The sequence below is a fragment of the Prinia subflava genome (assembly GCF_021018805.1).
Source record: "Prinia subflava isolate CZ2003 ecotype Zambia chromosome W unlocalized genomic scaffold, Cam_Psub_1.2 scaffold_31_NEW, whole genome shotgun sequence".
NCBI classification, from domain to species: domain Eukaryota; kingdom Metazoa; phylum Chordata; class Aves; order Passeriformes; family Cisticolidae; genus Prinia; species Prinia subflava.
In genome coordinates this window covers 2,123,653-2,138,565 of record NW_026960608.1, presented here as the reverse complement: position 1 = coordinate 2,138,565, position 14,913 = coordinate 2,123,653, and the positions used below count along the sequence as shown (strand labels likewise).

At 45.6% G+C, this 14,913-nt stretch overlaps 1 pseudogene; it reads left to right on the top strand.

Annotated features, from left to right (window-relative positions):
- Nucleotides 1-5,386: 5,386 nt before the first annotated feature.
- Nucleotides 5,387-9,333, top strand: LOC134564986 (protein Mis18-alpha-like; annotated as a pseudogene).
- Nucleotides 9,334-14,913: the final 5,580 nt, after the last annotated feature.

Here is a 14,913-nt window from a genome sequence, read left to right as displayed (position 1 = left end):
CATTGATTATTCCTGAGAACACTTCAATTGCCAAAGCCATTATGTTGCCATCTCACTCCATGGAGCAGGTCATGCCAGTGTTCAATCAACAAGATTTTCTCTCCAGTGAGCTTATGGAAGTACATGCTTCCTGGGTGAAACACATAGGTCGGGATCGACCCATCATCACCTGTGACTTGACCTGTGGTGAAAAGAAAATCAAGATTCACAGAATGCTTGACACAGGGGCAGATGTCACGGTTATATCATGCATCTTTTGGCCCAGAGTATGGAACTTGGTTGCACCCCTGAGTTCTCTCTCAGGCATCGGGGGAAATTCCTTATGCCTGCGGAATGAGAATTCAATTGTTGTCTCAGGACCTGGTGGAAGAACAGCAATAGTTTGCCCATTTGTTGTGCAGAAACCCATCACTGTATGGGGAAGAGACATTTTGGCACAATGGGGGGTGAAACTGGAAGTGGATTTTTAATGCGGGTCACTGTGGCACTCACCACTTTGAAACTGGTCAGGAAGACAGACAACCCCATCTGGGTGGATCAGTGGCCCCTCGAATGGAAAAAATTGAGTGCACTCTGGAATTTGGTCAAGGAACAATTAGAAAAGGGACATGTTAGACCAAAAAACAGTCCGTGGAATTCCCCAGTGTTTGTCATCTGCAAGAAGACCTCAGGCTGGTGGAGACTTCTTCATGACCTCAGAAGAATAAATGACATCATTGAAGAAATGGGTCTGCTTCAGCTGGGACTTCCATCTCTCTCAATGATCCCGAGACATTGGCCCCTTGTGATCATTGATCTCAAGGACTGCTTTTTCAGAATTCCGCTTCATCCAGATGATGCTCCTCGATTTGCATTTTCTGTCCCGAGCATCAACAGACAAGAACCTCTTCAGAGATAGCATTGGGTGGTTCTTCCGCAAGGCCTCAAGAACTCACCGACAATCTGCCAATGGTTTGTGGCACAAACTTTGTCTCCAGCGTGGAAAAATCATCCAGAAGTGAGAATCATTCATTACATGCATGATCTGCTCATTGCAGTGCCAACACAACAAGAATTACAGAAAGCTCGTGACTGCGTGATCACAGAGGTGCAAAGCGCAGGATTGGAAATCTCCACCTCAAAGATTCAGGAGATTGCGCCATCGAAGTATGTGGGATGGAAGGTCACAGAGCAAAGAGTCCGACCACAAAAACTTCAACTCAAAGCAGAAAACAGTAATCTGCAAGATCTCCAGTGCCTTTTGGGAGAGATCAACTGGATGACACCAATCTTGGGGATCACCAACAATGAACTTGCATCATTGTTCAATCTTTTGAGAGGGGACAGTAACATCAGATCCCCCAGAACCCTCACATCAGAAGCTCGGAAAGCCCTTGGGAGAATCGCTGAAACCCTTCAACAGAGACGAGCACATCATTTTATGCCGTCATTGCCATTTTTTCTTGCAGTACTGGGTGAAAAAGTACAATTGTATGGCTTGATCTTTCAGTGGGACTCATCACAGAAAGACTCATTGTTGATTTTGGAGTGGATTTTTTTATCTTACAGATCTCCAAGAACAATCCTCACAAGTTTGGAGATGACAGCTCAAATCATCATCAAAGCTAGGACCAGACTGCTGACTATGGCAGGCACAGATTTCACAACAATTTACCTGCCTTTGAAACAAGAATATTTTGACTGGGTACTGCAAAAATCAGAAGACTTGCAGGTTGCATTGTTAGGTTACTCTGGTACATGAACCATTCATTTCCCAAGCCACAGATTGCTGAAAGCAAAGATCAGTTTCAGGGAAAAACCAAAGATTAGTCAGGAGCCGTTGGATGCAATAACAGTCTTTACCGAGGGCTCGGGGAAAACCCACAAGTCAGTGGTCACGTGGCAAAATTCCACCACGGGTGAATGGGAATCTAACATAAAAACACTACCAGGGTCACTGCAAATTGTGGAGTTAGCAGCAGTGGTCAGGGCTTTGAGTTGTTTCCACAACCTTTTAATCTGATCACAGATTCAGCATATGTAGCAAATGTGTTCAGGAGGCTTGAAGGATCGCTTCTAAAGGAAGTTGACAACGAAGATTTCTTTTCATACTTACTTTCTATGAGGACATTATTTCAAGACAGAGAACATGAATATTTTGTTTCACACATCAGGGCACATTCCTTTCTTCCAGGATTTTTAGCAGAAGGCAATGCACACACACACCCATTGACAATGCCTATTTCAAGAACCTTGCTGAAAATCTTTGAACAAGCGAGATTGAGTCAGGCATTCTTTCACCAGAATGCTCAGGCATTGATGAAAACTTTCCACATTTCCAAGAGTCAGGCACAGGAAATCATTAGTGCTTGCCCAGATTGTCAGCTTGTGCAACCTCCTGCATCCACAGGAGCAGTCAATCCGAGAGGATTGCAAAGTCTGCAGCTATGGCAGACAGATGTGACAAAGTATCCATCTTTTGGGAAGCTGAAAAATATTCATGTCTCAGTTGACACCTTTTCAAGTGCAGTTTTTGTGTCCTTGCACACAGGAGAAATGGCACAACACGCTTGTCGACATTTCTTACAAGCGTTTGCATCACTAGGTGTGCAGCAAGAGATCAAAACAGACAATGGTCCAACTTACACAGGGAAAGTGCTTGACAAATATTTGAAGAAATGGTGTGTTTATCACACCTTTGGCATTCCATATTCTCCAACAGGTCAGGCAATCGTTGAAAGAACACACCACACATTGAAATCCGTCTTGGATAAGCAAAAAAGAGGGGAGGCGGACCCAACATCACATATGCGCTTGAACAAAGCTTTGTATGTCCTGAATTTTCTGAACGGCTCTTTTACGGAGCCCACTCCTCCAATCTTCAGGCATTTTTCAAATAGTACGAGAGCCAAAATCAAGGAAAGGCCTCTGGTTTTGATCCACAATGTTGACACCGGACAGGTTGAAGGACCTTTTCAATTAATAACTTGGGTCAAGAGTTATGCTTGTGTCTCCACAGGAGCTGGACCGAAGTGGGTGGCTGCTAAGAACGTGAAACTCTACTAAGTCCAGACGTAAGCAGACGTGGACCCCAAGACAGGAAATAAAGAACTGAGCACGCAGACATGAGCTGGTGTCGAGACAATGGATGTCCTGCCTTTCTGTGTGCAAGAGACTTGGACATTTGGGTTTCCTTTGAGACTTGTGTTGCATTGCAGGGTCTCCCAAGAAACTGAGGTCTTTGAACATGGAAGTAACACACTTGTATTTCATTTTCTCTTTGGTTGCCTTGGGCAAAACAGAAGTCCTGCCCATGGCTCAACCAAGGGAGAATGTTTGGGAGACTTTAGCCAATGCATGGGGGTTGGACACCATCTGTTTAACACACTCGAGACCAAAGAAATCTTTCTCAACATGTTTGGTAGGACTGCCAGTGGAAAAATGGCTGATCCCAGAGAACATCCGTCCAACCATCTCAAAGTTTATTGTAAATCCCGTAGACAGATGGGATGTTTGGACGAAATTCCTTCCTGTGTCTCCTTTTGAACCTCAGGAATTGGAAATTCTTGGATCTGTCAGAATGAGTTTTTGTGTACAATTTGGCTTTTCTGGAGTGGCAGAAAAAAAAATGACAGACGTCACTCCAAACAACATCATTTATAAAAATGTGTCGACTTGGTGTAATGACACTAAAGTGTTGACCAAACCATCCAACCATGTTCCAGCACAATTGCCAAGAGGATTCTTTTTCATTTGTGGAGACAGGGTTTGGCCTGTAATTCCTGCAAATGTCAAAGGTGGCTCATGCAGCATTGGAAGGCTTTCATTGCTGACACCCAACTTGACATTGTTAAGAGAGCAGAAACACAGAATGACAAGATCAGTTCAATAATATGATCCAGATTGTGATGACAAAGTTCACATGTGGACCGAGGATCAAAGAATCACGGTGGCGATATTCTCACCACAAACAGCATCGGGAGTAGCCTTGACACAGCTGAACCAATTGGGTTGTTGGCTGAGCAAGCATGCCCGTGCAGCCTCTCTTGCACTGAGTGACATGTTAACTGACGCTGACAGTGTAAGACGAGCAAGTATCCAGAACAGGGCAGTGATCAATTATCTGTTGCTTGCACATGGGCACAGGTGTGAAGAATTTGAAGGGATGTGCTGCATGAATCTGTCAGATCATTCCAAGTATATTCATGAAAATATCAGGCAATTGCGAGAAAGTGTAGACAAACTGGGAGAAATGACAGGATCATGGCTGGATGATGTGTTTAACTTCTTTGATCTTTCACCATTGTAGAAAACACTTTTTAAGATAGCTATGTATATATTGTTGGGACTTGAAATTTTTCTCCTGCTTATGCCGTGTGTGCTTTATTGCATACGACCAGCCATGGACAAAGTTGCTAAACAGGTATTTTTTTTGTGCAAATAGGAGGGGGAGATGTTGGAGTCCAGAGCATCCCTCTGGTCGCCCTGGAGGGTCAGGGACCTAGTCAAAGGGGTCTGCGACCCAGGCAGGGGGGGTTGGAACGTGTACAGGGGGGTCTGGGATCTGTACAGGGGGGTTGTAAGCTCTGGCACAGAGCCCAGGGAGATACAGGCTTTGACTTCAGTCCATGGGAAAGACTACCTACATTGCAGGAGGAATTACAAGTCACCCAAGTGTGAAATAGATAGTAATCAGTTTATCACTGGGGGTGCATGTATTTTTGGGTGTGTGGACTTGAGAAGACAAGATGGAGGATTCGGGGCGTGGTCCTGTCCTTCTTCTTCTTCTTCTTCTTGTCCAAGATGCCTGCTGTGAAGGTGGCACGTTTGGATAGGGTCAAAGTAGATATGACCTGTCTAGCATAGGTGTTGGGCATTGGTGATTAACTGTAAATAATAGAAACGTAATATGTAGTATATAGAGGTCAAGACCCTCCCAGAGGAGGGGAGAGCGTAGTTGCCCCTGCTGCTGCACGGAGCTCTGCAAGCCACGAGAAGAGCTTGTGAGATAAGAAATAATAAACAGAGAGCAAGACCTTGAACATGAGAAACCTGAAGACTCCGTGTGTTTCTTTGCACCCGGCTCGGGACTCCTCAAAGGACAGAGACAATTTATCACCCTAATCTCGGGGGCTTAAACCCGAGACCCGAGCTCCAGGATCGTTTGGAAACTGCTCCCAGGGGTGCACAGGGTGGGATTGTTGGGGGGTCTGTGCAGGGCCACCAGCTGGATTGGATGATCATTGTGGGGCCCTTCCAGCTCAGGAGGTTCTCTGAATTAGGTGTGACTTGATAAAATGCTTTGTATAAAAACGATGTTCTGGAATAACCAGACCCTTTGCTTTGAGCTCCAAACGCCCCACGGGCGGTGCAGGCCCTCCTTCAAGGGTGGCCCTCGGCTGGGCGGATGGCCCAGGGAGACTCCCGGGAGGAGTTCTGGGTCAGTCCTGGGACAGTGTCTGGTGTCCCTGCCGCTTCCTCAGTGGGTGATTCCAAGGTGCTGTCGGGGGATGCTGCCAGCCCCTTGGCGGACGCTACATGATGGCACTGTACCCGGAGCTGGAGTACTCGTCGCTGCTGGAGCCAGGCGGTGGCAGAGCCAAGCAGCAGCAGATGCGGCCCCCATGCCCATGGTGTTTACGTGTGCCAGCTGCAGGCGGCCCATGTGCGACACCTCAAGCTGGGTTTTCAATGATGAGGAGAGAGGCTGCATCCTGCTGTGCAGTGAGTGCCACTGCAACCATCCCCCATGTCCCCCTGGTCACTGTTGCCATCCCTCCTACCCTCCCTCCCGCTGCAAGTGCGGCCGCCAGCGTCACCATGGATCCAGAGCGGAAGGTCTCCAAGCTCCCCGGAGAGTGTGGATGGTGAGGGCCGGTCCTGGCTGGACACGGTCCCGGGGAAGTCGGGGGTTCCCTGGGAAGGCTCTGGGGACAAGCCCGGTAAAGGGCCCGGAGTGCTCGTGTGGCCCCGAGAGCCCCTGGAACACTTATTTGGGGTGGTTTGTATAAGCCACTTGTGGCCTAAGGGGGAGGGATTTCTCACAAGGACATGTAGTGATGGACAAGGGGAACAGCCTTAGGATGAAGGGAGGCAGCTTTACATTAAATATCAGGAAGAAATTGCTCCTTGCGAGGGTGGTTAGGCCATGGCACAGGGTACCCAGAGAAGCTGTGGCTGCCCCTGGATCTCTGGAAGTGCCCAAGGCCAGGTTGGACGGGGCTTGGAACACCCTGGGATAGTGGAAGATGTCCCTGCCCAGGGCCAGGGGTGGAATGGGATGAGCTTTAAGGTCCCTTCCACAATTTAGTGATTCTGATGGTCTTGCTGAGGTCAGTCAGCCTGAGGAGCTGATGCAAATTCAGGCTGAAAGATGAGTGCTCATAATTTACACTGTGTAAAGCATGAATGAATGCTTAAAAATTTCTAATGGATGATTTATTTTTTTTTTTTTTTTAGAAAAGGGATGGGGAGAAGTGCTTCCTTTTATTTTCTTCTGAATAAATGTTATTTCTTGCTTACAGCATGGTAGAAACACTATTCGGCTCTGGCTGCTCAAGGACACTTGGCACCATATACAGGTGCACCTCAAGGCATCTCTACAAGAGAGATTTGTTCTGTTTCAGTATTGACTCTGTTGAAAGGTAAACACAGAATGTTTATGGGTCAGGCTGCCAGCTCCAATTCACTCCCCAAGCATTGCACTGAGGATGCTCCTGTTACATCTCTGGCATGTCTAGAGGTAGCTTTTTCTGCTGCTCTGTCCCAGGGTGGTTTTCTGTATTGCTGCTGTTGGCATCATAGTGCTCAGTTGTAAGGAACATCATCCGTGTAAGGCAAATCCTAGAAAAAAAATTCAAAACAAAACAACCTGGTCCACCTTTTGTATGAGAAGTTGCATTCTAGCAAAGAAAATATCACCAGGTCTGGGGCACAGGAGGGTTCCTTCCCATTTGATCAGAAGAGTACACAAAGCAAGCACCAAATAGGCCTGGCTTGAGCCTGTTAGGGGTCAGCATTATCAGCAGGAAGCGTGGCCAGAGGGGCTCAGGCAGGACTTGAAGTGGGTCTGACCTGTACTGGCCACATCTGCTCTGTCCTTGCTAAGGTGGGCAAAGGCAAATCTGACAACTGAGTATGGGCTTGAGACTCTCACTCAGCTGTCTTAAAATCTGTCTAGAAAATGAAAGTGTACTTGGGTTTAGTTGGTTTATAGCACTTAAAAGTGGTCTTCAAATATCCTTCAATAACTATCCTGAATTAAGGCTCCACGCCAGAGTTCTTTTGTGCAAGCATTGTTCTAATAGGGAGTGGTTGTTCATCTGGACTGGTTTTAATGTCTCTGTTTTTTTCTAAAGTTCCTATTTATTTTGCTGTATTGCTGTGAATTTTTGCTCTCATACTCTGAACAGTGGTTTTGGGATTTTTTTTCTTCATTCCACAGCTATAATATAAATTTTTTTTCTATGGCAGTAAAATTCTCTAAAGCACTAACCTGACTGCAGAATGGCATTTTCTTGGAGAGTAATGCTGCTTCTCCCAGCCAGCGCTGCACTGTTCTTGGTGTCTTGGTGCAATTTTTCACCGTATCCAATAGCCCCAGAATCCATGGCTGTCTCTCAGGGTTCTGGAAGAGTGCTGTATTTGGATTTTTGGCTTCAGAGTGGGAAGTGCATGATCTAAACTGTGGCATCTCAGCTATATTCTAGGAACCCTGGAAATGCAAGCTCTTATTCATGAGGAACCGCGTTCTCTTGACAGTTGAGCTGTCTTGCAAGAGGTGCTGCTAAGGGTGAGATTTAACCTTATATCATTCTTTGTTTAAATCACCTCTGTGAAACCTTAATATGCTTCAATAGTTTCTGCAGAATAGCTTATTTCACCCAGAGCCATTCAGTGCATTGTAACATGTACTGGACTGCTTCATGTAATTGTTATCTTGTGTTATGCAAGATTTTCAGCAACTTTTCCTTCTATTTTCATGGTAATTAGCATTTTCTGTTTATCAAGCAAAGCATTAGGTTCCTATTTATGTCTCAGTAATTTGATATGTTGTTTCTAGTTAGTTCTGATTCACTTCTCCAGATCTTGACTTAACTTTTAGCCATGTTTCTTCTGCCTTTTGTGCAAATGTGTCAGAGTGTAGAACATCCCTCTGGCCACCCTGGAGGGTTTGGAGACTGGACAGGGGTGTCTGGGATCTGTACAAGGGGGTCAGCCAGCCTCACATAGAGCCCAGGAGGACACTGCCTCTGATCCCTGTCCATGGGAGTGAATGCCCACATTGTATGAAGATACACAAGCTGAGAGAATTCAAAATAAGTAGTAGTTAGTTAATCACAGAGTGTGAATGTAGAATCTAGAATTTTTAGTATATGGGGTTGAAGAGACAAGATGGAGGAATTGGGGAGTGGCCCCTGTGCTCCTTGTTCTCATCCCCCATCTTTTGCTGAGTTGGATTTTAAGGATTGGTTTAGAGTAGAAATGACATGTTAACATAGGTAGTAGGTACTGGCAAAATTTTGTAAATAAAAAGTACATTTTGGATGGTGGTTGGGTCAAGGGGATCGTACATAAGGTCCGGGACCCTCTGATCCGCCCCAGTCCACCACATGTCCTGCTCTGCTGGAGATGCCTCTCAGAGCTGAGAAAGAACTAAGATAAGGTACCCTGCCAGGGAGGCCTGGCAGAGCTGAGAAAGAACTGAGAGATAATGAAGAATAAACAACCTTGGAAACATGCACTGGCGGACTCAGCTTGTCTTCTCTGGCTCCGGCGTGAGACCTTTTGAGCAAGGGAAGCTCAAAAGCCTTATTACCTCAGGGAACAGCAACCCCGAGGAAAGTCTCAGGGAACAGCAACCCTGAGACAAATGGACTTAATGCTTTTGCTGTAACTTTGTATTGAAATATCAATCATAAATTAATCATGATAAAACAAGTTGATGTTTTGCTCTACTAAAATCTTGTGACTGTAGGTAGGAAGAGTTAGGAGCAAAGTGTGTAAGGAAGTTGACTGTGGAAGCTGAAGGTCGTCCAGCAAAAGCTGAGTGTGTGGCTTTGACACTTTACCAAGGCTGGGAAGGGTTACTGTATGGACAGTGAATGTTAAGAGTCGGGTGAGCTTTCAAAGTATGAAAGTAGCAAGGAAAGAATCAAATTAAAAGAACTGGTGAGGTGAGATCAGGTTTGAGCCCTTTCTGACATCCACACATGCTCTTTGTGTTGTCAAATTCTGTGTGTAACCAAGTACGTTTTTCTGGTTATTTTGCAGGTAGATACGATACTCAAAGCTCTGGAGACAAGACTGACCGCTATTGAGTAGTGGGTGGCTGCTCTGCATAGGCAGGTCTGAGAGGAAATATGTGTTGAACTGCAGGAGAATGGCGAATGTGAAACTTGGCCCTGTAATCCTCTGGGATCTGTGAGAACATTGCAAAGACTGTGAAAGAGCTGAAAGCCAGGTCTGGCCTGTGCTGTGGGGGAGCAGTGCTGACCGAGGCTGTGTCCCAGACAAGGAGCTCCTCTTATGTCCCTGTCTTGGTTTGAGGGGAAGTGAGTTTTTCAGGAAGCTGAGGTCAAACCAATCAGTGGTCAGGTTTGAATGTTGGCACCTAGAGTGGCCACTGAGGGGTTGGACACGCCTCTGAGAACACAAGGGGTTAAAATCAAGGACTCCCAGAGGGACTTTCTCTTTCTGGTTCCGCTTTCAGCAGAGGAGCCTCTTCTCCCCTGCCCAGCTTTCAAGGCTGGGCGGGGGAGGGGAACCATGCGACCGGGCTTAGGTAGGCCACTGCCGGGGGGGGGGGGGGGAAAGAAGAGAGCAAAAGGGACTGAAGCTGTGCCAGCCCCATCCAGGATGGAGGGGTGGAGAACTTTTGGAGGTGCCTTCAGTCCCCCCCGTCCCGTTCCCCCCCCCCCCCCGCCTCATGCTGTCTCCGCCCCTCCAGGGTGAAGGTGCCGAGCTGCTGCGTGTGGGAGTTTTCGGAGCCTGCGAGTGCCTGAGCCTGTGGCCTTGCTGGGAGATACAAGCTTTTAACTCTTTCTGAGGCAGAAGAAAACTTTTCCCAGACATTGATTCTCATGGCTGGTGGTTTCAGAAATGAGAGAGACAGCCTGGGACCGAGATGATAAAGGACGATGAAAAGGACCCCATCGATGGCAGAGATGAAGAGGAGTGGCTTTTGGGCTGGACTTTTCTTGCGTAATGTTAGCCATAGACAGACCCTGAACTCTCCTGAACGTAAATAAGACTGTATTTGGGTGGATGCAGTTGGCTCTAAACCAAAGACTTTGTGGCCTCGTTCTTGGTACCCTCGGCCCCAGGGGTAAATGTGGAGGGGACTGCTTGTCCCAATATGAGAAGATGGCTGGTTTTTGGTACTTGGCCGAACATCCTTAAAAGAGCCCTATATGCGGTTTTGGTCCATGGACAGTGGTGAGAGCACTGGACATGGAAAGGAGGGTGTCACCCTGGCAGACTTCTCCGGGTGGTGCCATGGGTGACATGGGAACACGGGAAGGTGGACCTGTGTCTCCTGTGGGGCGTCTGTGGTGCGAGAGAGACTCCTCTCTCCCTGGATGGATTGAAGACTGGGTTTTTTTGAGTGATGATGGCTTTGATTGGGGAACCCAGGGTTTTTGGTTTAAGCAAGTAGGATGAGGGTAATGTGCAAGTGTTAACTGTTCAAGCATGTGAGGGATGGAAACTGGGGGAGGAGAAGAAATGTTCTGGGAGGTTTTCATTTCTGCTTTTGGGTGTTTGGGTTCTCTTTTCTATTGTCTGTTGTTATGTAGGTTAATAAAGGGTTTTTTTCTATTTCAAGGTTTAGGCCTGCTCTGCTCTGTTCTTGACCACATCTCACAGTAGTTCATTAGGAAAAACAAACACTCATGGGTGCATTGGCATTTGGCCAGCGCCAACCCATGACAGTCCCTTAAGAGGATACGCCAGGGGTTTTTTTTCTTCATAAAGACTTCTCAGCAGTCAGTCTGTAGACCTCTGGTTTAATGTAAATATTGATTCAAATTTTTGTCTCTGAAAGCAAGTCATTCATCTCCTGACTTCCCTGCTATTCAGTATCTACTGAACTGGGTGTGCATTTTCCTAAGCCAATGAGAAACCTCCCTGTGATTCTGTAATTTCCAAAGGAACAGCATTAAGTCCCTTTTCTTTTTCCTTGTCTCCATAGCTTTCGCTTGACTTGTTCTCAAAGATAGGAATGACTCAATAACTATATGTGGTGACTTGTTTGTTTGGTGGGGTTTTTTGCAAGTTCAGGGCTAAAATATGATGTAAGAAAAGGCTTTTTTATCAGCATTAGATAAATGCTTTTCCATGAGGTGTTGAAGGTCAGTTGTTTTACCACTTCAAAGGGAGGGAAACCAAACCAGGCTGATGGCGACACTCATTTAAGCAAGGCTTGGTATATATTTGAGCAATTAATTCAGCAGGTTTTTTGTGTTAATGCTGCTATTTTGGTTGTGTTTGGTTTTCTGTGCATTTAACTAAGTGTCAGTGTTTCTCATACAGTATGAATGTTCCACCTAGTGTTTTTCAATAAAAGCAAGCAAGAATAATCTCAAAAAGTGGTTTTGGTTTTGTTTGGGGTTTTTTTTGTTTCCTAACACTACTTAGCTTTACTACTGTGAGTTTTAAAGTTTTCTCCAAAAACTTGGAATGAATTGCCCCATTCTGTTCCCCTAGTAGGCACTATATCTCCTAGAAAAGCTTCTGCTCTCCATCTTCACTGCCCTGTTTTGAAGTAGTGCTCCAGTTTATCCCATAGTGATGGGTCTCGCATCCTTTTCTGTTCAGATAACTAAAACATTTTGTTATTGACATACCTGCCAGAGGAGCTTACATTACTCCAGTATAATTTGTGAGGCAGTTTCTGCTCTAACAAGTTTTTGAATGCTGCTCAACAGCAATAGACCTCATTCTGGATGTTTGAAGGTGAGAGAAGAGATGGTTCCATCCCAGGAGTTTGATTTTGGAATGTTTAATGGAATTGGCCAAGTAGCTTTTATTTCTGGGGTTTCTATAGTCTGCCCATGGCAGGTCCAGCCTGTGCTTCAACTTAGAGCCCTCAGTCTACAGGGAAATGGACCTTTGGGGAAGTTCTTACAGTTCTACTTAATGCTTTATGAATTGCAATGATGTTCTGGAAGTAGGCTTGATAGCATAGGGTTATAATGTTTTTAAAATCATGGGAATTGTATACAATAGATTCAGGGGGGATGGAAAGAAAGGTTGGGCCTGGTAGGCCCTGGGAAAGGGAGCCAGGGTTGGATAGGCCCTGGGAACTGTCTTTACTAGATCATGTGAAACTGCACCTGAGTAATCAGTAAATGATAAATGATACGATTGTTATATGTGATGATTATTTGGTAATTGAATATCATTATTGATTAATCGTAATAAGAATCATGAGAAACTATGTTTGGGCAGCTTGAGAATTCATGCTTGGGTAAGATCAATGTATACAATAGAACAATATAAGTTTAATAATTAATATGTAGTTATATAACAAAAAGGATATAAAAGCTTTTCTATCTTGAATCCATGTCGGAGTCAGATTTGGATCTGAGGCCCCTGATTCCCAGAGCTCTTCAATAAAAGCACCTGCATATAATCATATTCTGTGATTATGTGTTTCTACGCTAATAGGCTGTCCATTCTGACCCATTTTCTTCTCTCTCCTTGCAGACTATTGTCTTGGTTTGGAAAGACAGGTATCTGTCAGAGAAAACTGGAGTTTCCCTTGGAATGGAGAACGTAAAGCTCCTTCCCTCCAAATTTTTGAAATTTTGCAATTAGGAGCTTTCAAGCAAAAAAATATGGGAATAGGAGTAACAGTTCTTTACTAGGAATATTAAAAAATGCAAATGCAGTAATAAAAAAAAAAAAAAGGCAAGCAAACAAACACAAGTCCTAGAAAACCCTGACGGAGTCAGGAATACGACTTGACACCCTGTCAGCCAGGGTTTTGGAAACAGTCCAAATAAGTCTTCCTGGAGTGACAGATGTAGTTCTGTTGGAGTAGAGATGATCCTGTAGTGGTGGTAAGATGACTCTTGTCTTCCTCTGAGAATCTAGAGGAAAAGTGGATGCTTGGTGTTCCTACAGCTCAGTTTTTATCTTGGTGGGAACGGCTGGCTCCCCCCCACATTGGGTAGAGCATCTCACAATGGGATGGTGTAATGTGTCATGTCATTGGTGAGCCTTAATGGCCCATTAACAGAAGATATTCCCCTAAGAGAGTGGACAGTGGTGGAAGAGATAAGAGACACTGCCCCACCTGGTTTGAACAGATGGTCTATTGTCACGGTGCTGTTTTGAGACCTCAGCGTCTCCACGCACGGCTAGCCCGGGCACCGCGACACGGGACGAGGCTCAGTTCATATGCCGAGCGACAATACTGATTCCTGTGGGTCCTTGTTAAGAGAGATCTTTGGCAGCAGTCTTAAAGTGACGAAGCAGAGGCAGGGTGGGAGGCTGCGAGGTAGCGATGTTTATTGTGCAGCAAGCGTGATCTCTCCCGCCTGCGCCTGCTCTCTCAACTGCCCCGAGGGCGGTTCTGCGTACACTTTTATACAGATGGTGTCAGGGAGGGGTAAAGGTGAAGCAGCCAATAGAGGGAGTTATAGGGACCGTTAGACAGGTGCAATATTCAACTTTTGCCAACCAGGAGACAGGGAGAAATACAAAATTTGCGGGCTTTCTGACAGACAGAAAACTGACAGTTACGTCACTTGCCTCAGGGGTACACGTGGATGAGGAGGGAACAAAGGAACATATAACAAACTTAATAAACTAAATTTCACACACTGCCACAGTCTATTATCCGAAGGCATCTGCCCCCCTCCCCCCTGGAGTTACAAGAGATAAAGGGAAAAAACCCCAAACATCTCCCCAGCTGATTTCAACAGATGAAATACAATACACATTTTTTTTGTTACATAACCCAAGACAACTGTACCTGCTGAAAGGCTGAGGTGAGACCGGGATCTGCAAAATCTCTGACTCTCCATGTCTTCCTGAGTCTGAAGCCATGTTTGCTGTCAATGACAACCTAGTGGAAGATGCTAAAGACTGAAAAATTTGGGGTTTTCCCCCTGAATCCCAAGTCTCTGCAGCTGTGCCCTGTATATCTCTTAAAAGAGTTTCCAGGTTTAGAAAGATTTTTAGCTTCTGCAATATTTATCTATAACTCAATTAAAAAGAATCATACCGTATCAATGTGGTGTTAATTACTTTGTTTGAGTTGGTTAATTAAAGCAAATCATTGATAAGGGGTTTGAGCATCCTTTGGATGGCCCTTGGAGCTGGCAGTTCTTACTTAATCTCTCTTCATTCATTCAATGTCTTCCAATTATTTCTTAAGCAATTACTGCAATGAGAATATCCAATAATGACAACAGCATTTATGCCCTGCTGGATTGGAAAATCCAAGCCAAATTCCTTGGAGAGATTGAGGGGATGGGGAGCTGAGCCTCAGGCTGGGTTTTGACAGTGGGAATTTGGTGAGGAAGAAAGAGGAGATATACCCCCAAAAGTGGTTAAGGACAGTTCTGCTGTCTTTGGGTGCTCCTACTGCAAAAAAGTCATCCTGGTTAAACGTGACTTGAAGAAGCAGTGGGATGTGTCAGGGGGCCTGTGCTGGGACCCCCAAACCCTGGTTAGGGATACTGGGAAGTGTCAGCTCCAGAGGAACACTACAGAGGGGCTGTGCTGGGACCCCTCAAATTCCATCCAGAGATGCTGGGCACTGCTAAACCCTTGGGACACTACTGAGAGGCTCCACTCCCTGATACAGGGAGTGTTGCCCTGAGTTTTCCTAGTTTGCTGAGTGTCATACTAAAGCAGAAGTGTGCAGCTTCTCACGCTCGTAAATGTAAACAGTAGACCATGTTTTGTAAATACTGCCCTTGT